General features: G+C 48.4%; 1 pseudogene; it reads right to left on the reverse strand.

The window, feature by feature from the left end:
* The window catches only part of LOC135559707 (small G protein signaling modulator 2-like), a 123082-nt pseudogene that overhangs the window by 20475 nt on the left and 75240 nt on the right, over positions 1–27367 (reverse strand).

The raw sequence follows: 27367 nt of genomic DNA on the forward strand, positions 1-27367 counted from the left end.
ATCAAAAGAGAGTGCCTGGGGAATAGGAGTGGAGCTAGGCACTGCAGTGCCTGGATTCACCTCTACATCACCAGAGGAACAGAGGAGGAGTAGAATAAGGGTGCGGCTAAAAGCAATAAGAATTGGTCGTCTAGAATGTCTGGAACAGAGAGTAAAAGGAGGTTTCTGGGGGCGATAAAATAGCATCAAGGTATAATGTACAGACAAAGGTATGGTAGGATGTGAATACAGTGGAGGTAAACCTAGGTATTGAGTGATGAAGAGAGAGATATTGTCTCTAGAAACATCATTGAAACCAGGAGATGTCATTGTGGGTGGTGGAACTAATAGGTTGGATAAGGTATAGTGAGCAGGACTAGAGACTCTACAGGATAAGGGTACGGCTAAAAGCTATGAGACAGAACAGTAGAGAGAGAGACCAAGACAATGATTCAGATCAGTAAAGCTGGCATGAAATAAATAAGCAAAGAGAAACGACAGTCCATCATTAATTTAAGACAAGGTCCGTCAATCCGGAAAATTTCAAGAACTTTTAAAGTTTCCTCAAGTGCAGTTACAAACACCATCAAGCGCTATGGTGAAACTGGCTCTCAAGTTCATTAGAGTTAACTGCACCTCAGATTGCAGCCCAAATAAATGCTTCACAGAGATTAAATAACAGACACATCTCAACATCAACTGTTCAGAGGAGACTGAGTGAATCAGGCCTTCATGGTCGAATTGCAGCAAAGAAATCACTACTAAAGGACACCAATAAGAAGAAGAGACTAGCTTGGGCCAAGAAACACGAGCAATGGACATTAGACTGGTGGGAATCTGTCCTTTGGTCTGATGAGTCCAAATTTTAGATTTTTGATTCCAACCGCCATGTCTTTGTGAGACGCAGAGTAGGTGAACGGATGATCTCCACATGTCTGGTTCCAACCATGAAGCATGGAGGAGGAGGTGTGATGGTGTGAGGGTGCTTTGCTGGTGACACTGTCAGTGATTTATTTAGAATTCAAGGCACACTTAACCAGCATGGCTACCACAGCATTCTGCAGCGATACACCATCCCATCTGGTTTACGCTTAGTGGGACTATCATTTGTTTTTCAACAGGACAATAACAAGGCTAATCTAAAAACAAGGCTCCCTAAATTCTACCAGCATATCGATTGCGCAACCCGGGTTGGCAAAACCCTGGATCATTGTTATTCTTCCGTGACGCGGAAAAGCTGACCACAACGATTTTGTTGCTCCCAGTCTATAGACAGAAACTAAAACAGGAAGCACCCGTGCTCAGGTCTGTTCAACGCTGGTCCGACCAATAGAATTCCACGCTTCAAGATTGCTTCGATCACGTGGACTGGGATATGTTCCGCATAGCGTCGAACAACAACATTGATGAATACGCTGATTCGGTGAGCAAGTTTATTAGCAAGTGCATCGGTTATGTTGTACCCACAGCGTGTATTAAAACATTTCCCAACCAGAAACCGTGGATTGATGGCAGCATTCGCGCAAAACTGAAAGCGCGAACCACTGCTTTTAAATCAGGGCAAGGTGACCGGAAACATGACCGAATACAAACAGTGTAGCTATTCCCTCCGCAAGGCTATCAAACAAGCTAAGCGTCAGTATAGAGACAAAGTAAAGTCGCAATTCAACGGCTCAGACACGAGATGTATGTGGCAGGGTCTACAGTCAATCACGGACTACAAAACAAAAACCAGCCCCGTCACGGACCACGATGTCTTGCTCCCAAATTAAACTTCTTTGCTCGCTTTGAGGACAATACAGTGCCACTGACACGGCCCGCTACCAAAACCTGCGGGCTCTCCTTCACTGCAGCCAACGTGAGTAAAACATTTCAACGTGTTAACCCTCGCAAGGCTGCAGGCCCAGACGGCATCCCCAGCCGCGTCCTCAGAGCATGCGCAGACCAGCTGGCTGGTGTGTTTACGGACATATTCAATCAATCCTTATCCCAGTCTGCTCTTCCCACATGCTTCAAGAGGGCCAACATTGTTTCTGTGCCCACAGAAAGCTAAGGTAACTGAGCTAAATGACTACCGCCTCGTAGCACTCACTTCTGTCATCATGAAGTGCTTTGAGAGACTAGTCAAGGACCATATCACCTCCACCCTAGACCCACTCCAATTCGCATACCGCCCCAACAGATCCACAGATGACGTAATCTCAATCGCACTCCACACTGCCCTTTCTCACCTGGACAAAAGGAACACCTGTGTGAGAATGCGGTTCCTTGACTACAGCTTAGAGTTCAACACCATAGTGCCCACAAAGCTCATCACTAAGCTAAGGACCCTGGGACTAAACACCTCCCTCTGCAACTGGATCCTGGATATCTCTCACAGCTACCCCCAACCCTCTCGTGTCTCTCATAGCTACCCCCACACTCTCATATCTCTCATAGCTACCCCCAACCCTCTCGTGTCTCTCATAGCTACCCCCAACACTCTCATATCTCTCATAGCTTCCCCCAACACTCTCATATCTCTCATAGCTTCCCCCAACCTCATGTCTTTCTCGTGTCTCTCATAGCTACCCCCAACCCTCTCCTATCTCTCACAGCTACCCCCAACCTCCGATCTCTCACCCCCCAACCCTCTCGTGTCTCTCATAGCTAATCCCAACCCTCTCGTGTCTCTCATAGCTAATCCCAACCCTCTCGTGTCTCTCATAGCTACCCCCAACCCTCTCCTATCTATCATAGCTACCCCAAACCCTCTCCTATCTCTCATAGCTACCCCCAACCCCCTCGTATCTCTCATAGCTACCCCCAACCCTATCATAGCTACCCCCAACCCCTCGTATCTCTCATAGCTACCCCAACCCTATCATAGCTACCCCCAACTCTCTCATATCTCTCATAGCTACCTCCAACCTTCTCGTGTCTCTCATAGCTACCCCCAACCCTCTCATGTCTCTCATAGCTACCCCCAACCCTCACGTATCTCTCATAGCTACCCCCAACCCTCACGTATCTCTCATAGCTACCCCCAACCCTCACGTGTCTCTCATAGCTACCCCCAAAACATACTTATTTGAAGTTGGTTTACTTCTCTAACCAACAACACCACGTGGACATGCCACCCAGCCAGCCACCCAGGCAGCCATCCACCCACCCAGCCATCCACCCACCCAGCCATCCACGCAGCCATCCACCCACCCAGCCATCCACATAGCCAGCCAGCTACACAGCCATCCACATAGCCATCCATCCACCCACCCAGCCATCCACCCACCCAGCCATCCACGCAGCCATCCACCCACCCAGCCATCCACATAGCCATCCACCCACCCAGCCATCCACCCACCCAGCCATCCACGCAGCCATCCACCCACCCAGCCATCCACATAGCCATCCACCCACCCAGCCATCCACCCACCCAGCCATCCACATAGCCAGCCAGCTACACAGCCATCCACATAGCCATCCACCCACCCAGCCATCCACCCACCCAGCCATCCACCCACCCAGCCATCCACGCAGCCAGCCAGCTACACAGCCATCCACATAGCCAGCCAGCTACACATCCATCCACATAGCCAGCCACCTAGCCATCCACGCAGCCAGTCAGTCAGCCAGCCACCCAGCCATCCACCCAGCCAGTCAGCCAGCTACACAGCCATCCACCCAGCCAGTCAGCCAGCCATCCACCCAGCCAGTCAGCCAGCCATCCACCCAGCCAGTCAGCCAGCTACACAGCCATCCACCCAGCCAGTCAGCCAGCCATCCACCCAGCCAGTCAGCCAGCTACACAGCCATCCACCCAGCCAGTCAGCCAGCTACGCAGCCATCCACCCAGTCAGCCAGCCACCAAGCCATCCACCCAGCCAGTCAGCCAGCTACGCAGCCATCCACCCAGTCAGCCAGTCAGCCAGCCACCCAGCCATCCACCCAGCCAGTCAGCCAGCTACGCAGCCATCCACCCAGTCAGCCAGCCACCAAGCCACCCAGCCACGCAGCCATCCACCAAGCCATCCACCCAGCCAGCCACCAAGCCACTCAGCCACGCAGCCATCCACCCACCCAGCCATCCACATAGTCAGCCAGCTACACATCCATCCACCTAGCCAGCCAGCCACATTGCTAGCCACCCAGCCGTCCATTTAGCACCCACCCGCCCACCCAGCCAGCCACCCACCCGCCCAACCAGCCGTCCATCTAGCCACCCACCCAGCCAGCCACTAACCCACCTTGCAGTCTTTCTGGTACTTTTTCCACACGTCTCTGCTCAGTCCCCCCGATGCCTCGCAAGGTTTGTCAGGAAGGACAATGTTGTGGCTGACCAGTGCTGACAGGTGGGTACGGACCGTGGACAGATGTCGACAGTACGCCAGCCCTGGGGGAGGGAGGGAAGGAGGAGGGAGGGAGGGGGGAGAGAGGGAGGAGAGGGAGGGAGGGAGGGAGGGAAGGAAGGAAGGAGGGAGGGAGGGAGGGAGGGAGGGAGGGAGGGAGGGAGGGAGGGAGGAGGGAGGGAGGGAGGAGGGAGGGAGGGGGAGGGGGAGGGAGGGAGGGGGAGCGGGGGGAGGGAGGGGTGGAGGGGAGGAGAGGAGGGAGGGAGGAGAGAGCGGGAGTAGGGAGGGAGGGGGAGGGGAGGGAAGGGAGGGTGGAGAGGAGGGAGGGGGGGAGGGAGGGAGGGAGGGGAGCGGGGTAGGGAGGGGAGGGGAGGGGGGGGGGAGGGAGGGAGGGAGGGAGCGGGGGGGAGGGAGGGAGGGAAGCGGGGTAGGGAGGGAGGGGAGGGAGAGAGCGGGGAGGGGAGGAGGGCGGGAGCGGGGAGGGAGGAGGGAGGGAGCGGGGGAGGGGAGGGAGGGAGCGGGGAGGGAGGGAGGGAGGGAGGGGGGGGAGGGAGGGAGGAGGAGGCGGGGGGAGGGAGGGAGGGAGGGAGCGGGGTAGGGAGGAGGGAGGAGCGGGTGGGTAGGGAGGAGGGAGGAAGAGCGGGGGGTAGGGAGGAGGAGGAGCGGGAGCGGGGTAGGGAGGGAGGGGGGGAGCGGGGAGGAGGAGGGAGGGGGCGGGGGAGGGAGGAGGGAGGGAGTGGGTGGGTAGGGAGGGAGGGAGAGGGGTAGGGAGGGAGGGAGGGAGCGGGGTAGGGAGGGAGGGAGGAGGGGTGGGTAGGGAGGGAGGGAGGGAGGGGTGGGAGGGAGGGAGGGAGGAGGGAGCGGGTGGGTAGGGAGGAGGGAGCGGGGGAGGGAGGGAGCGGGTGGGTAGGGAGGGAGGGAGAGGAGCGGGGTAGGGAGGAGGGGAGGGAGGAGCGGGTGGGTAGGGAGGGAGGGAGCGGGTGGGTAGGGAAGGGTAGGGAGGGAGGGAGCGGGTGGGTAGGGAGAGGGAGGGAGGAGGAGGGGGGAGGGAGGGAGGGAGGGAGGGAGGAGGGGAGGGGAGGGAGGGGGGGGAGGAGGAGGGGGGAGGGAGGGAGGGGAGGGGGAGGGAGGAGCGGGGAGGGGGGAGGAGAGGGAGCGGGGGAGGGAGCGAGGGAGGGAGGGAGCGGGGGAGGGAGCGAGGAGGAGGGAGCAGGGGAGGGAGGGAGGGAGCGGGGAGGGAGGGGGTAGTAGGGAGGGAGCGAGGGAGGGGGGAGGGAGCGGGGGAGACAAAGAGATAGGACAGAGGGCGTGAGACAGGAAGGAAGGAGTGGAGAGAAAGACAGACAAAAGAAGACAGGAGATCTCTCCCTTTATGACTGAACAGGGAACTAAGAAACAAACCACTTTGAGAGAAAGAACACAGACAGACTTACATCCGTAGAAGGCCCTGGACAAGATCTGCCTTTTCATATTCTGGCACAGCATCTTCAGAGGGATACTGGAAACAGGAAACACACGCACAACGGGGAGATAATGATTTCAGGTTATCAAATAATGATGTGATGAATCAGGACCCTGTGTGAGTAACGGACCCTGTGTGAGTAATGGACCCTGTGTGAGTAATGGACCCTGTGTGAGTAACGGACCCTGTGTGAGTAACAGACCCTGTGTGAGTAATGGACCCTGTGTGAGTAATGGACCCTGTGTGAGTAATGGACCCTGTGTGAGTAATGGACCCTGTGTGAGTAATGGACCCTGTGTGAGTAATGGACCCTGTGTGAGTAACGGACCCTGTGTGAGTAACGGACCCTGTGTGAGTAATGGACCCTGTGAGTGGACCCTGTGGAGTAACGGACCCTGTGTGAGTAACGGACCCTGTGTGAGTAATGGACCCTGTGTGAGTAATGGACCCTGTGTGAGTAACGGACCCTGTGTGAGTAACGGACCCTGTGTGAGTAATGGACCCTGTGTGAGTAATGGACCCTGTGTGAGTGACGGACTCTGTGTGAGTGACGGACTCTGTGTGAGTGACGGACTCTGTGTGAGTAACGGACTCTGTGTGAGTAATGGACCCTGTGTGGACCCTGTGTGAGTAATGGACCCTGTGTGAGTAATGGACCCTGTGTGAGTAATGGACCCTGTGTGAGTAATGGACCCTGTGTGAGTAATGGACCCTGTGTGAGTAATGGACTCTGTGTGAGTAATGGACTCTGTGTGAGTGACGGACTCTGTGTGAGTAATGGACCCTGTGTGAGTGACGGACTCTGTGTGAGTAATGGACTCTGTGTGTGTGCATGCATGTATGTGTGAGTTCGTTAGTTGTGTGAGTCCATGTTCTTGTGTGTGTGTGTGTGTCCATGTGAGTGTGAGTGTGTGTCCATGTGTGTTTGAGTGTGAGTGTGTGTCCATGTGAGTGTGTGTGTGTCCATGTGTGTTTGAGTGTGAGTGTGTGTCCATGTGTGTGTGTGAGTGTGTGTCCATGTGTGTGTGTGCATGCATGTATGTGTGAGTTCGTTAGTTGTGTGTGTCCATGTTCTTCTGTGTGTGTGTGTGTCCATGTGTGTGTGAGTGTGTGTCCATGTGTGTGTGTGTGTGTGTGAGTGTGTGTCCATGTGTGTGTGTCCATGTGTGTGTGAGTGTGTGTGTGTGTCCATGTGTGTGTGAGTGTGTGTGTGTGTCCATGTGTGTGTGTGAGTGTGCGTGTGTGTCCGTGTGTGTGTGTCCATGTGTGTGCGTGTGTGTGTCCGTGTGTGTGTCCATGTGTGTGTGTGTGTGTGTGTGTGAGTGTGTGTATTCTCACCGGTCATGGATGCAGGTGCAGCCTGCTGGGTTTTCCATGGAGACGTTACTGCCCCTTGTGGAGCAACACAGACATGACGACATGTGACTGTTGCACTCTGCTGCCTGCTGCCATGACGATGGGCTGCCTCCCGTATAGGCTCCCTGGATGTCCATCATCTCCCCGTGGTCTGGAGGAGGAGGGGGAGAGAGAATAGGGAGAGGGGAGATGGGGAGAGAGAGAGAGGGAGGGGGAGATGGGGGGGAATAGGGAGAGAGACAGGGGGAGGATGAAGAGCGATGGAGAGAGGGAGAGGGGAGATGGAGAGAGAGAGAGAGAGAGAGGGAGGATGGAGAGAGATGGAGAATGAAGAGAGAGGGGAGATGGAGAGGGAGGATGGAGAGAGATGGAGAATGAAGAGAGGGAGAGGGGAGATGGAGAGAGGGGAGATGGAGAGGGAGGATGGAGAGAGGGAGGATGGAGAGAGGGAGGATGGAGAGAGGGAGGATGGAGAGAAAAGGAGAATAGAGAGAGAGGGAGAGAGACGGATGGACAGAGAAGGGAGAGAGTAACGATGGAGAGAGAGAGAAAGTGATGGAGGGGAAGTACAACAGCGAGAAAAGAGATCAAACAATAAGCGGACAGAGAAGATTAAAGGTGAGACACTAAACTAATCTAGCTAACATCCCTTGTCTGGTTACAATGACATCCTCTGTTACTGTACATGACATCAGTTCATTAAGGTAGAGAGAGATTTCACTCTTTATCGATTTCAGATTCATGTGTTTAAAAAAAAAAAATTGCTCTTTCAAATATTGTATTTTTCATTTTGCGGACATTGCTCACATACAGTTGAAGTCGGACGTTTACAGTTTTCACTTAGGTTGGAGTCATTAAAACTTGTTTTTCAACCACTCCACAAATTTATTGTTAACAAACTACAGTTTTGGCAAGTCTAGAACATCTCCTTTGTGCATGACACAAGCAATTCTTCTAACAATTGTTTACAGACAGATTATTTCACTTATAATTCACTGTCACAATTCCAGTGGGTCAGAAGTTTACATACACTAAATTGACTGTGCTTTTAAACAGCTTGGAAAATTCCAGAAAGTAATGTCATGGCTTTAGAAGCTTCTGATAGGCTAATTGACATCATTTGAGTCAATTGGTGGTGTACCTGTGGATGTATTTCAAGGCCTACCTTCAAACTCAGTGCCTCTTTGCTTGACATCATGAGAAAATCAATAGAAATCAGCCAAAGACCTCAGAAAAAAATTGTAGACCTTCACAAGTCTGGTTCATCCTTGGGAGCAATTTCCAAACGACTGAAGGTACCAAGTTCATCTGTATAAACAATAGTACGCAAGTATAAACATAATGGGACCACGCAGCCGTCATACCGCTCAGGAGACTCCCAGAGATGAACATAAGTTGGTGCAAAAAGTGCAAATCAATCCCAGAACAACAGCAAAGGACCTTTTGAAGATGATGGAGGAAACAGGTACAAAAGTATCTATATCCATAGTAAAACGAGTCCTATATCAACATAACCTGAAAGGTCGTTCAGCAAGGAAGAAGCCACTGCTCCAAAACCGCCATAAAAAAGCCAGACTACGGGTTGCAACTGCACATGGGGACAAAGATTGTACTTTTTGGAGAAATGTCCTCTGGTCTGAAGAAACGAAAGTAGAACTGTTTGGCCATAATGACCATCGTTATGTTTGGAGGAAAAAGGGGGAGGCTTGCAACCCGAAGAACACCATCCCAACCGTGAAGCACGGGGGTGGCAGCATCATGTTGTGGAGGTGCTTTGCTGCAGGAGGGACTGGTGCACTTCACAAAATAGATGGCATCATGAGGCAGGAAAATTATGTGGACATATTGAAGCAACATCTCAAGACATCAGTCAGGAAGTTAAAGCTTGGTCGCAAATGGGTCTTCCAAATGGACAATGACCCCAAGCATACTTCCAAAGTTGTGGCAAAATGGCTTAAGGACAACAAAGTCAAGGTATTGGAGTGGCCATCACAAAGCCCTGACCTCAATCCTATAGAACATTTGTGGGCAGAACTGAAAAAGCGTGTGCGAGCAAGGAGGCCTACAAACCTGATTCAGTTACACCAGCTCTGTCAGGAGGAATGGGCCAAAATTCACCCAACTTATTGTGGGAAGCTTGTGGAAGGCTACCCGAAAAGCGTGACCCAAGTTAAACAATTTAAAGGCAATGCTACCAAATACTAATTGAGTGTATGGAAACGTCTGACCCACTGGGAATGTGATGAAAGAAATAAAAGCTGAAATAAATCACTCTACTATTATTCTGACATTTCACAAGTGGTGACCCTAACTGACCTAAAACTGGGAATTTTTACTAGGGAATTTTACTATTACTATTCTTACTATGTCAGGAATTGTGAAAAACTGAGTTGAAATGTAGTTGGCTAAGGTGTATGTAAACTTCCGAATTCAACTGTAGATGAGGTATACATTTATGTATGTGATTGTCCGTAAGTGAGTCAGACAGTCAGACATATTATACTGAGAATAAACAAAAACATGGAAATGAATATGAAGCGAGAGTTTTGGAAACCAACAGAAGGAAGCGAGCAGACAGAGCAGAGCATGCTGGGTCAGAGAGAAGACAACTTGGAGAACAGCTCCACAAGAGAGGAGAGGAGAAGGCCAGGAGGAGAGGAGAAGACCAAGAGGGGAGGAGAGCAGGAGAGTGGGAGAGGAGAGGAGAAGACCAAGAGGAGAGGAGAGCGGGAGAGGAGCAGACCAGGAGGAGAGGAGAGCAGGAGAGGAGAAGACCAAGAGGAGAGGAGAGGAGAGTGGGAGAGGAGAAGACCAGGAGGAGAGGAGAGCGGGAGAGGAGAAGACCAGGAGGAGAGGAGAGCGGGAGGGGAAGACCAGGAGGAGAGGAGAGCAGGAGAGGAGAAGACCAGGAGGAGAGGAGAGCAGGAGAGGAGAAGACCAAGAGGAGAGGAGAGGAGAAGGCCAGGAGGAGAGGAGAAGGCCAGGAGGAGAGGAGAGTGGGAGAGGAGAAGGCCAGGAGGAAAGGAGAGCAGAAGACCAAGAGGAGAGGAGAGCGGGAGGGGAAGAAGGCCAGGAGGAGAGGAGCGCAGGAGAGGAGAAGACCAAGAGGAGAGGAGAGCGGGAGAGGAGAAGACCAAGAGGAGAGGAGAGGAGGAGAGGAGAAGGACCAGGAGGAGAGAAGAGCAGGAGAGTAGAAGGACCAGGAGGAGAGGAGAGCAGGAGAGGAGAAGACCAAGAGGAGAGGAGAGCAGGAGAGGAGAAGACCAAGAGGAGAGGAGAGCAGGAGAGGAGAAGGACCAGGAGGAGAGGGGAGGAGGCCAAGAGAGAGGGGAAGGCCAGGAGGAGAGGAGGCCAGGAGGAGAGGAGAGTGGGAGAGGAGAAGGCCAGGAGGAGAGGAGAGCAGAAGACCAAGAGGAGAGGAGAGCGGGAGGGGAAGAAGGCCAGGAGGAGAGGAGAGCAGGAGAGGAGAAGACCAAGAGGAGAGGAGAGCGGGAGAAGAGAAGGACCAGGAGGAGAGGAGAGCAGGAGAGGAGAAGACCAAGAGGAGAGGAGCGGGAGAGGAGATGTTCAGGAGGAGAGGAGAGCGGGAGAGGAGAAGGCCAAGAGGAGAGGAGAGGAGAGGAGAAGGACCAGGAGGAGAGGAGAGCGGGAGAGGAGAAGGCCAGGAGGAGAGGAGAGCGGGAGAGGAGAAGGCCAGGAGGAGAGGAGAGCGGGAGAGGAGAAGGCCAGGAGGAGAGGAGAGTGGGAGAGGAGAAGGCCAGGAGGAGAGGAGAGGAGAGGAGAGGAGAAGGCCAGGAGGAGAGGAGAGGAGAGGAGAAGGACCAGGAGGAGAGGAGAGCGGGAGAGGAGAAGGCCAGGAGGAGAGGAGAGTGGGAGAGGAGAAGGACCAGGAGGAGAGAGACAGGGCAGGAGGAGAGAAGGACCAGGAGGAGAGGAGAGGGACAGGAGGAGAGGAGAGGGACAGGAGGAGAGGAGAGGGACAGGAGGAGAGGAGAGGAGAAGGCCAGGAGGAGAGGAGAGAGACAGGGCAGCGGGGTTCTCAGGCCATGCAGGAAGTATAAAGCCAGAACATAACAACAGAAAAGCCCCACTAAAACTAAAAAACTAAAAGGATGACAATAAGGGTAAACCAAAAGTAGAAAGAATCATAAAAATGTAAACATTAAAGAAATGCTCTTCACCTTAATTCTTCAGGATGGAGCTGATGATCTGTTATAAATATGAGTAGCTGCTCTTTGACTGTTCAGCAGAAAAATCATGAAATTAAAATGATAAAACATAACATGCTGCCTGGACAGGAGACCCCGCATTCACACTCCCTAGAAAAGGTCTTTTTTTGGGGCCAAATTGAATTCAAAGTTCAACAGGAAGTGACTTTAGGGTTTTTGGTAATGCACCCCCTTGACATAACGATACTGTGACAGGGTAGGAACCAAAATGTGACAGGGTAGGAACCAAAATGTGACAGGGTAGGAATCAACGTATAGCAGGGTAGAAACCAAAGTGTAACAGGGTAGTATGACAGGGTAGGAAACAAAGTGTAACAGGGTAGGAGACAAAGTGTAACAGGGTAGAAGACAAAGTGTGACAGGGTAGGAACCAAAGTGTGACAGGGTAGGAACCAAAGTGTAACAGGGTAGGAACCAAAGTGTGACAGGGTAGTGTGACAGGGTAGGAACCAATGTGTAACAGGGTAGAAACCAAAGTGTGACAGGGTAGAATCCAAAGTGTGACAGGGTAGGAACCAAAGTGTGACAGGGTAGGAACCAAAGTGTGACAGGGTAGAAACCAATGTGTAAGGGTAGAAACAAAATGTGACAGGTAGAAACCAAAGTGTGACAGGGTAGAAACCAACGTATAACAGGGTAGGAACCAAAATGTGACAGGGTAGGAACCAAAGTGTGACAGGGTAGGAACCAAAGTGTGACAGGGTAGGAACCAAAATGTGACAGGGTAGGAACCAGTGTGACAGGGTAGGAACCAAAATGTGACAGGGTAGGACCCAAAGTGTGACAGGGTAGGAATCAACGTATAGCAGGGTAGAAACCAAAGTGTGACAGGGTAGACACCAAAGTGTGACAGGGTAGGAACCAAAGTGTGACAGGGTAGGAACCAAAGTGTGACAGGGTAGGAACCAAAATGTGACAGCGTAGGAACCAAAGTGTGACAGGGTAGGAACCAAAGTGTGACAGGGTAGGAACCAAAATGTGACAGGGTAGGAACCAGTGTGACAGGGTAGGAACCAGTGTGACAGGGTAGAAACCAAAGTGTGACAGGGTAGGAACCAAAGTGTGACAGGGTAGGACCAGTGTGACAGGGTAGGAACCAAAGTGTGACAGGGTAGGACCAGTGTGACAGGGTAGAAACCAAAGTGTGACAGGGTAGGAATCAACGTATAACAGGGTAGAAACCAAAGTTTTGTCGATGTCTCTACTACTGCGGAACCCCACAGGACCTAGCCGTCACAATGGAAGGGACGAGGGCACGACCTGGGGTAGTGAAGAATTACAGTGAACAGCATCGCAGAAAAAAACGCCTGCACTAACAGAGGAAGAGGACAAAACTAAATCAGAGCAAAGAAAGAAAGAAAGAAAGAAAGAAAGAAAGAAAGAAAGAAAGAAAGAAAGAAAGAAAGAAAGAAAGAAAGAAAGAAAGAAAGAAAGAAAGAAAGAAAGAAAGAAAGAAAGGATATCTATAAACACATTTTTTTAACACATTCTATTAAAACAAAATGAAACTGGTTGCTGCATATCTCACATGCAAATTGGTCAGGCATGCTGCAGTGAACATAAATGAAGACAACGGAGCCAGAACAAAAACTAGACAGCAAAGAGAAGGGTATAGTGAACCAAACCAAAAGTGCAAAAAGGAGAAACAGAGTCAATTATCAAAGCATTTATTTGTGTCCCAGAACCCAGACCCAACAGTGCTGAGAGGAGAGGACCATCATACTGGGACCAACATGGTACTGACCCACTGAGAGGAGAGGACCATCATACTGGGACCAACATGGTACTGACCCACTGAGAGGAGAGGACCATCATACTGGGACCAACATGGTACTGCCCCACTGAGAGGAGAGCACCATCAGAACTGGGACCAACATGGTACTGCCCCACTGAGAGGAGAGGAGAGGACCATCATAACTGGGACCAACATGGTACTGCCCCACTGAGAGGACCATCATACTGGGACCAACATGGTACTGCCCCACTGAGAGGAGAGGACCATCATAACTGGGACCAACATGGTACTGTCCCACTGAGAGGAGAGGACCATCAGAACTGGGACTAACATGGTACTGCCCCACTGAGAGGAGAGGACCATCAGAACTGGGACTAACATGGTACTGCCCCACTGAGAGGAGAGGACCATCAGAACTGGGACTAACATGGTACTGACCCACTGAGAGGAGAGGACCATCATACTGGGACTAACATGGTACTGCCCCACTGAGAGGAGAGGACCATCAGAACTGGGACTAGAGTACAATTTTTTTTTGATTACTGTCCCAACAACAACAAAATACTTAAAGGCATACTTCTGTCCTTGAAACTTTACATTGAAATAGTGTAGAATTCCATTCATTACTACGGAGGACTGTTTCCTACTGGGGAGTACCAAAATGGCCGACCGGTGGCTTCAAAACCTCTCAATGTTCAATACACCGCATTCAGCAATCTAGGGTTTATATTCGGAAAGTTTTCAGATCCTTCGACTTCTTCCACATTTAGTCACATAATCAGCCTTATTCTAAAATGTATTAAATTGATGAGGGGGAAAAAACAATCGTCACACAGAACCCTATAATTACAAAATAAAAACTGTTTTTTAGAAAATGTTGCTAATTTACTACAAATAAAAAACTGAAATACGACATTTACAGACGTATTCAGACCCTTTACTCAGTACTTTGTTGAAGCACCTTTGGCAGCGATTACAGCCTTGAGTCTTCTTGGGTATGACGCTACAAGCTTGGCACGCCTGTATTTGGGGAGTTTCTCCCATTCTTCTCTGCAGATCCTCTCAAGCTCTGTCAGGTTGGATGCGGAGTGTTGCTGCACAGCTATTTTTCAGGTCTCTCCAGAGATGTTCAATCGGGTTCAAGTCTGGGCTCTGGCTTGGCCACTCAAGGACATTCAGAGACTTGTCCCGAAGCCACTCTGGCGTTGTCTTGGCTGTGTGCTTAGGGTGGTTGCCCTGTTGGAAGGTGAACCTTCGCCCCAGTCAGGTCCTGAGTGCTCTGGAGCAGGTTTTCATCAAGGATCTCCCTGTACTTTGCTCCGTTCATCTTTCCCTCGATCCTGACTAGTCTCCCAGTCCCTGCCACTGAAAAACATCCCCATAGCATGATGCGGCCACCACCATGCTTCACCGTAGGGATGGTGCCAGGTTTCCTCCAGATGTGACGCTCGGCATTCAGGCCAAAGAGTTCAATCTTGGTTTCATCAGACCAGAGAATCTTGTTTCTCATGGTCTGAGAGTCCTTTAGGTGCCTTATGGCAAACTCCAGGTGGGCTGCCATGTGCCTTTTATTGAGGAGTGGCTTCCGTCTGGCCTCTACCATAAAGGCCTGATTTTTGGAGTGCTCCAGATATGGTTGTCCTTCTGGAAGGTTCTCCCATCTCCACGGAGGAACTCTGGAGCTCTGTCAGAGTGACCATCGGAGTCTTGGTCACCTCAGTGATCAAGGCCCTTCTCCCCCGATTTCCCAGGCGGCCAGCTCTAGGAAGAGTCTTGGTGGTTCCAAACTTCTTTCATTTAAGAGTGATGGAGGCCACTGTGTTCTTGGGGACCTTCAATGCTGCAGAAATGTTTTGTTGCTCTTCCCAGGATATGTGCCTCAACACAATCCTGTCTCGGAGCTCTACGGACAAGTCCTTCGACCTCCTAGCTTGGTTTTTGCTCTGACATGCACTGTCAACCGTGGGACCTTATATAGACAGGCGTGTGCCTTTCCAAATCATGTCCAAATCAATTGAATTTACCACAGGCGGACTCCAATCAAGTTGTAGAAATATCTCAAGGATGATCAATGGAAACAGGAAGCAGCTGAGATCAATTATGAGTCTCATAGAAAAGGGTCAGAATACCTTTCTGTTGAAAAAGTTTAATACATTTCCAAAAATGTTTTTAAAAAAACTGTTTTTGCTTTGTCATTTTTGGGGGTATTGTGTGGAGACTGCTGACATCCATTTTACATTAAGATTGTAACGTAACAATATGTGCAAAAAGTCTGAATACTTTCCGAATGCACTGTACAGTAGTACATCGATGCGTAGAGCCTTTTACCCTGGCATTTGAATGAATGGTTCTGTCTCTATGGTATGATCTACAGAAAAACAAGCAGTCCCGTTGATTCAAGGTTCCTACAAGGGAATGTTGACGTCAATGCTGAATAAAGGGTCCTTCAGGTAACTAGGCTACGGTATGAATCACTTACATCGGATTGGCTTCATGTTTGTCTCCCCCTCCTCCCATTTCTGTCCCCCCCCCCCCTCTCGGTCTCTAGTTTTGTCATTTTGTACTGAAGAGAGAGTGTATCCTCAACAGCCATCCTCTCTCCCTCTCTTTCCCCCCTCTCGGTCTCTAGTTTTGTCATTTTGTACTGAAGAGAGTGTATCCTCAACAGCCATCCTCTCTCCCTCTCTTTCCCCCCCTCTCGGTCTCTAGTTTTGTCATTTTGTACTGAAGAGAGAGTGTATCCTCAACAGCCATCCTCTCTCCCTCTCTTTTCCTCTCCTTCTCTCTCTCTCTCCCTCCCCCCCCCCCCTCTCAGTCTCTAGTTTTGTCATTTTGTATTGAAGAGAGAGCATATACTCAACAGCCATTCACTCCCCCCTCTCTAACTCTCCCAAGCAGCCAACCATACACGCTCTAACCTACCCTGCACTGTTGGATAAGGCCACGGGGACAAAAAGACACACAGAGGTTTAGATGGGAGGGTAAGATGGGGAGGGATGGACCAGGAGGTGAATTGTGGGTAGAGAAGTTTGTAAGGGGTTGGGGGTAGGGTGTCAGGTGATAGATAAAAACCTTTCATGACATTAGGATCTGTGAGGTTCCGCCAACACATCATTGAGATCATAGCCTGGAGTCTGTCCTCTTCCTCTTCATCATCATCCAGCGAGGGAGCACGGCTGCCCGTGGTGTGGTGGTAGTTTATAGTCACTGCTATATAACCAGGTAATAATACACAACAGATCACACAGTTAAACATGTTACACAGCGCCATCTATAGGCCTGGTGGTGTGGTGGTAGTTTATAGTCACTGCTATATAACCAGGTAATAATACACACAGATCACACAGTTAAACATGTTACACAGCGCCATCTATAGGCCTGGTGGTGTGGTGGTAGTTTATGGTCACTGCTATATAACCAGGTAATAATACACACAGATCACACAGTTAAACATGTTACACAGCGCCATCTATAGGCCTGGTGGTGTGGTGGTAGTTTATAGTCACTGCTATATAACCAGGTAATAATACACACAGATCACACAGTTAAACATGTTACACAGCGCCATCTATAGGCCTGGTGGTGTGGTGGTAGTTTATAGTCACTGCTATATAACCAGGTAATAATACACACAGATCACACAGTTAAACATGTTACACAGCGCCATCTATAGGCCTGGTGGTGTGGTGGTAGTTTATGGTCACTGCTATATAACCAGGTAATAATACACACAGATCACACAGTTAAACATACAACACAGCGCCATCTATAGGCCTGGTGGTGTGGTGGTAGTTTATAGTCACTGCTATATAACCAGGTAATAATACACACAGATCACACAGTTAAACATGTTACACAGCGCCATCTATAGGCCTGGTGGTGTGGTGGTAGTTTATAGTCACTGCTATATAACCAGGTAATAATACACACAGATCACACAGTTAAACATGTTACACAGCGCCATCTATAGGCCTGGTGGTGTGGTGGTAGTTTATAGTCACTGCTATATAACCAGGTAATAATACACACAGATCACACAGTTAAACATGTTACACAGCGCCATCTATAGGCCTGGTGGTGTGGTGGTAGTTTATAGTCACTGCTATATAACCAGGTAATAATACACACAGATCACACAGTTAAACATACAGCACAGCGCCATCTATAGGCCTGGTGGTAGTTTATGGTCACTGCTATATAACCAGGTAATAATACACACAGATCACAGTTAAAAATATAACACAGCGCCATCTACAGGCCTGGTGGTAGTTTATGGTCACTGCTATATAACCAGGTAATAATACACACAGATCACAGTTAAAAATATAACACAGCGCCATCTATAGGCCTGGTGGTGTGGTGGTAGTTTATGGTCACTGCTATATAACCAGGTAATAATACACACAGATCACACAGTAAAAAATATAACACAGCGCCATCTACAGGCCTGGTGGTAGTTTATGGTCACTGCTATATAACCAGGTAATAATACACACAGATCACACAGTTAAACATGTTACACAGCGCCATCTATAGGCCTGGTGGTGTGGTGGTAGTTTATAGTCACTGCTATATAACCAGGTAATAATACACACAGATCACACAGTAAAAAATATAACACAGCGCCATCTATAGGCCTGGTGGTGTGGTGGTAGTTTATGGTCACTGCTATATAACCAGGTAATAATACACACAGATCACACAGTTAAACATGTTACACAGCGCCATCTATAGGCCTGGTGGTGTGGTGGTAGTTTATAGTCACTGCTATATAACCAGGTAATAATACACACAGATCACACAGTAAAAAATATAACACAGCGCCATCTATAGGCCTGGTGGTGTGGTGGTAGTTTATGGTCACTGCTATATAACCAGGTAATAATACACACAGATCACACAGTTAAACATGTTACACAGCGCCATCTATAGGCCTGGTGGTGTGGTGGTAGTTTATAGTCACTGCTATATAACCAGGTAATAATACACACAGATCACACAGTTAAACATACAGCACAGCGCCATCTATAGGCCTGGTGGTGTGGTGGTAGTTTATAGTCACTGCTATATAACCAGGTAATAATACACACAGATCACACAGTTAAACATGTTACACAGCGCCATCTATAGGCCTGGTGGTGTGGTGGTAGTTTATAGTCACTGCTATATAACCAGGTAATAATACACACAGATCACACAGTTAAACATACAGCACAGCGCCATCTATAGGCCTGGTGGTGTGGTGGTAGTTTATAGTCACTGCTATATAACCAGGTAATAATACACACAGATCACACAGTAAAAAATATAACACAGCGCCATCTACAGGCCTGGTGGTAGTTTATGGTCACTGCTATATAACCAGGTAATAATACACACAGATCACACAGTTAAACATGTTACACAGCGCCATCTATAGGCCTGGTGGTGTGGTGGTAGTTTATAGTCACTGCTATATAACCAGGTAATAATACACACAGATCACACAGTTAAACATACAGCACAGCGCCATCTATAGGCCTGGTGGTGTGGTGGTAGTTTATAGTCACTGCTATATAACCAGGTAATAATACACACAGATCACACAGTTAAACATGTTACACAGCGCCATCTATAGGCCTGGTGGTGTGGTGGTAGTTTATAGTCACTGCTATATAACCAGGTAATAATACACACAGATCACACAGTAAAAAATATAACACAGCGCCATCTACAGGCCTGGTGGTAGTTTATGGTCACTGCTATATAACCAGGTAATAATACACACAGATCACAGTTAAAAATATAACACAGCGCCATCTATAGGCCTGGTGGTGTGTATTGGAAGGAGGGGGTAACTCACTGGAGTCGTGGTGGTGTCCAGGATAGACGATACGGAACACATAGTCAGCTGCTGTCTGCTCCTCTCCCTCCTGATCTACCAGCCTGACTGTGCTGGTCCTCTTCCTTACCTTAGGAAACACCTTACCCTAGAATATACATACACACACACACACACACACACGCACGCATACACATTATACACTGTCGCAGGAGTCGGCAATGATTTATAGTTTATGTATACTAGATCACTGTATTTATGGTTTTGCTGTGTGACTCAGTTGGTAGAGCATGGTGCTTGTAATGCCGGGGTAGTGGGTTCGATTCCCAGGACCACCTGTACGTAAAACATATGCTGCATGGCTGTAAGTCGCTTTGGACAAAAGTATCTGCGAAATGGCACATATTATATATATATTATAATTATTATATTATATATATATATTATAATTATTATATTATATACAGTGCCTTGCGAAAGTATTCGGCCCCCTTGAACTTTGCGACCTTTTGCCACATTTCAGGCTTCAAACATAAAGATATAAAACTGTATTTTTTTGTGAAGAATCAACAACAAGTGGGACACAATCATGAAGTGGAACGACATTTATTGGATATTTCAAACTTTTTTAACAAATCAAAAACTGAAAAATTGGGCGTGCAAAATTATTCAGCCCCTTTACTTTCAGTGCAGCAAACTCTCTCCAGAAGTTCAGTGAGGATCTCTGAATGATCCAATGTTGACCTAAATGACTAATGATGATAAATACAATCCACCTGTGTGTAATCAAGTCTCCGTATAAATGCACCTGCACTGTGATAGTCTCAGAGGTCCGTTAAAAGCGCAGAGAGCATCATGAAGAACAAGGAACACACCAGGCAGGTCCGAGATACTGTTGTGAAGAAGTTTAAAGCCGGATTTGGATACAAAAAGATTTCCCAAGCTTTAAACATCGCAAGAAGGAGCACTGTGCAAGCGATAATATTGAAATGGAAGGAGTATCAGACCACTGCAAATCTACCAAGACCTGGCTGTCCCTCTAAACTTTCAGCTCATACAAGGAGAAGACTGATCAGAGATGCAGCCAAGAGGCCCATGATCACTCTGGATGAACTGCAGAGATCTACAGCTGAGGTGGGAGACTCTGTCCATAGGACAACAATCAGTCGTATATTGCACAAATCTGGCCTTTATGGAAGAGTGGCAAGAAGAAAGCCATTTCGTAAAGATATCCATAAAAAGTGTCGTTTAAAGTTTGCCACAAGCCACCTGGGAGACACACCAAACATGTGGAAGAAGGTGCTCTGGTCAGATGAAACCAAAATTGAACTTTTTGGCAACAATGCAAAACGTTATGTTTGGCGTAAAAGCAACACAGCTCATCACCCTGAACACACCATCCCCACTGTCAAACATGGTGGTGGCAGCATCATGGTTTGGGCCTGCTTTTCTTCAGCAGGGACAGGGAAGATGGTTAAAATTGATGGGAAGATGGATGGAGCCAAATACAGGACCATTCTGGAAGAAAACCTGATGGAGTCTGCAAAAGACCTGAGACTGGGACGGATATTTGTCTTCCAACAAGACAATGATCCAAAACATAAAGCAAAATCTACAATGGAATGGTTCAAAAATAAACATAACCAGGTGTTAGAATGGCCAAGTCAAAGTCCAGACCTGAATCCAATCGAGAATCTGTGGAAAGAACTGAAAACTGCTGTTCACAAATGCTCTCCATCCAACCTCACTGAGCTCGAGCTGTTTTGCAAGGAGGAATGGGAAAAAATTTCAGTCTCTCGATGTGCAAAACTGATAGAGACATACCCCAAGCGACTTACAGCTGTAATCGCAGCAAAAGGTGGCGCTACAAAGTATTAACTTAAGGGGGCTGAATAATTTTGCACGCCCAATTTTTCAGTTTTTGATTTGTTAAAAAAAGTTTGAAATATCCAATAAATGTCGTTCCACTTCATGATTGTGTCCCACTTGTTGTTGATTCTTCACAAAAAAATACAGTTTTATATCTTTATGATTGAAGCCTGAAATGTGACAAAAGGTCGCAAAGTTCAAGGGGGCCGAATACTTTCGCAAGGCACTGTATATATTATATATATTATAATTATTATAATTATTATATTATATATACACTGCTCAAAAAAATAAAGGGAACACTTAAACAACACAATGTAACTCCAAGTCAATCACACTTCTGTGAAATCAAACTGTCCACTTAGGAAGCAACACTGATTGACAATACATTTCACATGCTGTTGTGCAAATGGAATAGACAACAGGTGGAAATTATAGGCAATTAGCAAGACACCCCCAATAAAGGAGTGGTTCTGCAGGTGGTAACCACAGACCACTTCTCAGTTCCTATGCTTCCTGGCTGAAGTTTTGGTCACTTTTGAATGCTGGCGGTGCTTTCACTCTAGTGGTAGCATGAGACGGAATCTACAACCCACACAAGTGGCTCAGGTAGTGCAGCTCATCCAGGATGGAACATCAATGCGAGCTGTGGAAAGAAGGTTTGCTGTGTCTGTCAGCGTAGTGTCCAGAGCATGGAGGCGCTACCAGGAGACAGGCCAGTACATCAGGAGACGTGGAGGAGGCCGTAGGAGGGCAACAACCCAGCAGCAGGACCGCTTCTTCCGCCTTTGTGCAAGGAGGAGCACTGCCAGAGCCCTGCAAAATGACCTCCAGCAGGCCACAAATGTGCATGTGTCTGCTCAAATGGTCAGAAACAGACTCCATGAGGGTGGTATGAGGGCCCGACGTCCACAGGTAGGGGTTGTGCTTACAGCCCAACACCGTGCAGGACATTTGGCATTTGCCAGAGAACACCAAGAGTGGCAAATTCGCCACTGGCGCCCTGTGCTCTTCACAGATGAAAGCAGGTTCACACTGGGCACATGTGACAGACGTGACAGAGTCTGGAGACACCGTGGGGAATGTTCTGCTGTCTGCAACATCCTCCAGCATGACCAGTTTGGCGGTGAGTCAGTCATGGTGTAGGGTGACATTTCTTTGGGGGGCCTCCATGTGCTCGCCAGAGGTAGCCTGACTGCCATTAGGTACCGAGACTAGATCCTCAGACCCCTTGTGAGACCATATGCTGGTGCGGTTGGCCCTGGGTTCCTCCTAATGCAAGACAATGCTAGACCTCATGTGGCTGGAGTGTGTCAGCAGTTCCTGCAAGAGGAAGGCATTGATGCTATGGACTGGCCCGCCCGTTCCCCAGACCTGAATCCAATTGAGCACATCTGGGACATCATGTCTCGCTCCATCCACCAACGCCACGTTGCACCACAGACTGTCCAGGAGTTGGCGGATGCTTTAGTCCAGGTCTGGGAGGAGATCCCTCAGGAGACCATCCGCCACCTCATCAGGAGCATGCCCAGGCGTTGTAGGGAGGTCATACAGGCACGTGGAGGCCACACACACTACTGAGCCTCATTTTGACATGTTTTAATAAGGACATTACATCAAAGTTGGATCAGCCTGTAGTGTGGTTTTCCACTTTAATTTTGAGTGTGACTCCAAATCCAGACCTCCATGGGTTGATAAATTTGATTTCCATTGATAATGTTTGTGTGATTTTGTTGTCAGCACATTCAACTATGTAAAGAAAAAAGTATTTAATAAGAATATTTCATTCATTCAGATCTAGGATGTGTTATTTTAGTGTTTCCTTTATTTTTTTGAGCAGTGTATTATATTATAATTATTATATTATATATATATTATATTTATTATATTATATATATTATATTATCATTATTATATTATATATATTATATTATAATTATTATAATTATTATATTCTAACTACTATATTATATTATAATTATTATAATTATTATATTATATATATTATAGTTATTATATTATATTATATATATTATATTTATTATATTATATTATATATATATTATATATATATATATATATATCTGCCCTCCGCCCTTTATATTATAATTATTAAATTATATATATTATAATTATTATAGTCGTAGGTGTAGGCTGTCTTACTATTCAGGTCTGTGCCCAAACAATTCGAGCTTCTACTTTTAAAAATCCACCTTTCCAGAAACAAGTCCCTCACCGTTGCCTCTTGCTATAGACCAACCTCTGCCCCAGCTGTGCCCTGGACACCATATGTGAATTGATTGCCCCCAATCTACCTTCAGAGCTCGTGCTGTTAGGCGAGCTAAACTGGGACTTCTTAACACCCCAGCCATCCTACAATCTAAGCTAGATGCCCTCAAACTCACACAAATCATCAAGGAACCTACCAGGTACAACCCTAAATCCGTAACCATGGGCACCCTCATAGATATCATCCTGACCAACCTGCCCTCTAAATACACCTCTGCTGTCTTCAACCAGGATCTCAGCGATCACTGCCTCATTGCCTGCGTGCGTACTGGGTCCGCGGTCAAACGACCAATGCTCCCTAAAACACTTCAGCGAGCAGGCCTTTCTAATCGACCTGGCCGGGTATCCTGGAAGGATATTGACCTCATCCTGTCAGTAGAGGATGCCTGGTTGCTCTTCAAAAGTGCTTTCCTCTCCATCTTAAATAAGCATACCCCTATCAAAAATGTAGAACTAAGAACAGATATAGCCCTTGGTTCACCCCAGACTTGACTCCCCTTGACCAGCACAAAAACATCCTGTGGCGTTCTGCATTGGCATGGAATAGCCCCAGTGATATGCAACTTTTCAGGGAAGTCAGGAACCAATATACTCAGTCACTTAGGAAAGCTAAGGCTAGCTTTTTCAAACAGAAATTTGCTTCCTGTAGCACTTATTCTCCATGGACTTTAGTGTCTCAAATTATTTGGGAATAAGAGCACCTCCTCCCAGCTGCCCACTGCCCTGAGGGATAGGAAACACTGTCTAGGTAAGGCTAGGAAACACTGACTAGGTAAGGCTAGGAAACACTGTCTAGGTAAGGCTAGGAAACACTGTCTAGGTAAGGCTAGGAAACACTGTCTAGGTAAGGCTAGGAAACACTGTCTAGGTAAGGCTAGGAAACACTGTCTAGGTAAGGCTAGGTAACACTGTCTAGGTAAGGCTAGGAAACACTGTCTAGGTAAGGCTAGGAAACACTGTCTAGGTAAGGCTAGGAAACACTGTCTAGGTAAGGCTAGGAAACACTGTCTAGGTAAGGCTAGGTAACACTGTCTAGGTAAGGCTAGATAACACTGTCTAGGTAAGGCTAGGAAACACTGTCTAGGTAAGGCTAAGGCTGTCTAGGTAACACTGTCTAGGTAAGGCTAGGAAACACTGTCTAGGTAAGGCTAGAAACACTGTCTAGGTAAGGCTAAACACTGTCTAGGTAAGGCTAGGAAACACTGTCTAGGTAAGGCTACGTAACACTGTCTAGGTAAGGCTAGGTAACACTGTCTAGGTAAGGCTAGGAAACACTGTCTAGGTAAGGCTAGGTAACACTGTCTAGGTAAGGCTAGGAAACATGGTCACCACTGATAAATCTACGATAATCTATCATTTCAATAAGCCTTTTTCCACGGCTGGCCACCCGGCTACGCCTTACACCTGGCTACGCCTTCCACCCGGTTACGCCTTCCACCCGGCTACGCCTTCCACCTGGCTACGCCTTCCACCCGGCTACCACCTGGCTACGCCTTCCACCCGGCTACCACCCGGCTACGCCTTCCACCTGGCTACGCCTTCCACCCGGCTACGCCTTCCACCCGGCTACGCCTTCCACCCGGCTACGACCCGGCTACGCCTTCCACCCGGCTACGCCTTCCACCTGGTTACGCCTTCCACCTGGCTACGCCTACCTACCCGGCCAACATCTCTGCACCCCCTGCAGCAACTTTCCTTCTAGTCTTTCCTTCTAGTCTTTCCTTCTGGTCTTTCCTTCTAGTCTTTCCTTCTAGTCTTTCCTTCTGGTCTTTCCTTCTGGTCTGCTGCCAATGACTGGAACGAATTGCAAAAATCACTGAAGCTGGAATCTTATATCTCCCTCTCTAACTTTAAGCATCAGCTGTCAGAGCAGCTTACTGATCACTGTCAGTGATCAGTAAGCTGCTTGACTGTCACATCTGTAAATAGCACACCCAACTACCTCATCCCCATATTATTACTTTATCTTGGCCAGGTCGCAGTTGTACATGAGAACTTGTTCTCAACTGGCCGACCTGGTTAAATAAAGAAGAAATAAAAAATAAATAAAAGTCATCCCTTTACCTTTCTGTGACCAGAGTGGTGTTAAATCTGTTCTGGAGTCAGGTCTTAGTAACACGCACTTACTACTTAACTGACATCTCTCTTTATATAGTATTGTACTAGATCTGTCTGAGGCCAGTTTTTAATAGCAATCACCTCTATAGTATTAGATCTGTTCTGAGACCAGGTCTTACCTTGCCTCTCTGGCTCCAGAGTGGTGGCTCTATAGTATCAGATCTGTTCTGAGACCAGGTCTTACCTTGCCTCTCTGGCTCCAGAGTGGTGGCTCTATAGTATCAGATCTGTTCTGAGACCAGGTCTTACCTTGCCTCTCTGGCTCCAGAGTGGTGGCTCTATAGTATCAGATCTGTTCTGAGACCAGGTCTTACCTTGCCTCTCTGGCTCCAGAGTGGTGGCTCTATAGTATCAGATCTGTTCTGAGACCAGGTCTTACCTTGCCTCTCTGGCTCCAGAGTGGTGGCTCTATAGTATCAGATCTGTTCTGAGACCAGGTGTTACCTTGCCTCTCTGGCTCCAGAGTGGAGGCTCCAGCTGACCGCGGGGCAGCAGGCCCGTCTCCAGGCAGGACAGGAAGGCCAGGAGGTGGCCGCCGGGGGGGAAGTGGAGTGGGGGGTGCTGGATACCATCCTGACTAACCAGAACCAAAGTCCCACCACAGTCCGCTGTGGGGGGGGGTAGATATTAATAATTTGAGAGGAGCAGTATAAAGGGAGTCACTAAGATAAATGAGGAAACTTGAGCAGCTATATCCTCCATCCTCCTGCCCTCCACCCTTCTGCCCTCCCGCCCTTCTGTCCTCTGCCCTATTCCCTATGGGCCCTGGTCAAATAGCACCCTATTCCCTATGGGCCCTGGTCAAATAGCACCCTATTCCCTATGGGCCCTGGTCAAATAGCACCCTATTCCCTATGGGCCCTGGTCAAATAGCACCCTATTCCCTATGGGCCCTGGTCTAATAGCACCCTATTCCCTATGGGCCCTGGTCAAATAGCACCCTATTCCCTATGGGCCCTGGTCAAATAGCACCCTATTCCCTATGGGCCCTGGTCAAATAGCACCCTATTCCCTATGGGCCCTGGTCAAATAGCACCATATTCCCTATGGGCCCTGGTCAAATAGCACCCTATTCCCTATGGGCCCTGGTCAAATAGCAGCCTGTTTTCTATGGGCCCTGGTCAAATAGCACCCTATTCCCTATGGGCCATGGTCAAATAGCACCCTATTCCCTATGGGCCCTGGTCAAATAGCACCCTATTCCCTATGGGCCCTGGTCAAATAGCACCCTATTCCCTATGGGCCCTGGTCAAATAGCACCCTATTCCCTATGGGCCCTGGTCAAATAGCACCAATTTCCCTATGGGCCCTGGTCAAATAGCACCATATTCCCTATGGGCCCTGGTCAAATAGCACCCTATTCCCTATGGGCCCTGGTCAAATAGCAGCCTGTTTTCTATGGGCCCTGGTCAAATAGCAGCCTATTCTCTATGGGCCCTGGTCAAATAGCAACCTATTCTCTATGGGCCCTGGTCAAATAGCAGCCTATTCCCTATGGGCCCTGGTCAAATAGCACCCTATTCTCTATGGGCCCTGGTCAAATAGCAGCCTGTTTTCTAGGGGCCCTGGTCAAATAGCAGCCTATTCTCTATGGGCCCTGGTCAAATAGCACCCTATTAGGATAAAGTAATCCTTCTCCCCCCTTAAAAGATTTAGATGCACTATTGTAAAGTGGCTGTTCCACTGGATGTCATAAGGTGAATGCACCAATTTGTAAGTCGCTCTGGATAAGAGCGTCTGCTAAATGACTTAAATGTAAATGTATTCTCTATGGGCCCTGGTCAAATAGCAGCCTGTTTTCTATGGGCCCTGGTCCAAAGTAGTGCACTATAAAGTGGGTAGGGTGCCATAGGGGACACCTCCCAGGTGTCATGGGGGAATGGGTTCCCTGGTATTATTGGAGAAGGGAAAGGCCATCCAGTTCCTCTGTAATACTGGGGTTGATGGGAAATAATGAGGTAGACTGTAATAGTGTGTTAGGTGTGTGTGTGGGTGTGTGTAGACTCACGTTGCTGGTGACAGTGAATGCACACGACCTGTCGTAAAGGCACGGTCAACGCATAGTCCCAATAGATACTGAGAGAGACAGAGAGAGAGACAGAGGGAGAGAGAGAGAGAGAGAGAGAGGGAGACAGAGAGAGAGAGACAAACAGAGAGACAGAGAGAGAGACACAGAGAGAG

This window comes from Oncorhynchus nerka, linkage group LG14, assembly GCF_034236695.1.
Source record: "Oncorhynchus nerka isolate Pitt River linkage group LG14, Oner_Uvic_2.0, whole genome shotgun sequence".
Taxonomy (NCBI): domain Eukaryota; kingdom Metazoa; phylum Chordata; class Actinopteri; order Salmoniformes; family Salmonidae; genus Oncorhynchus; species Oncorhynchus nerka.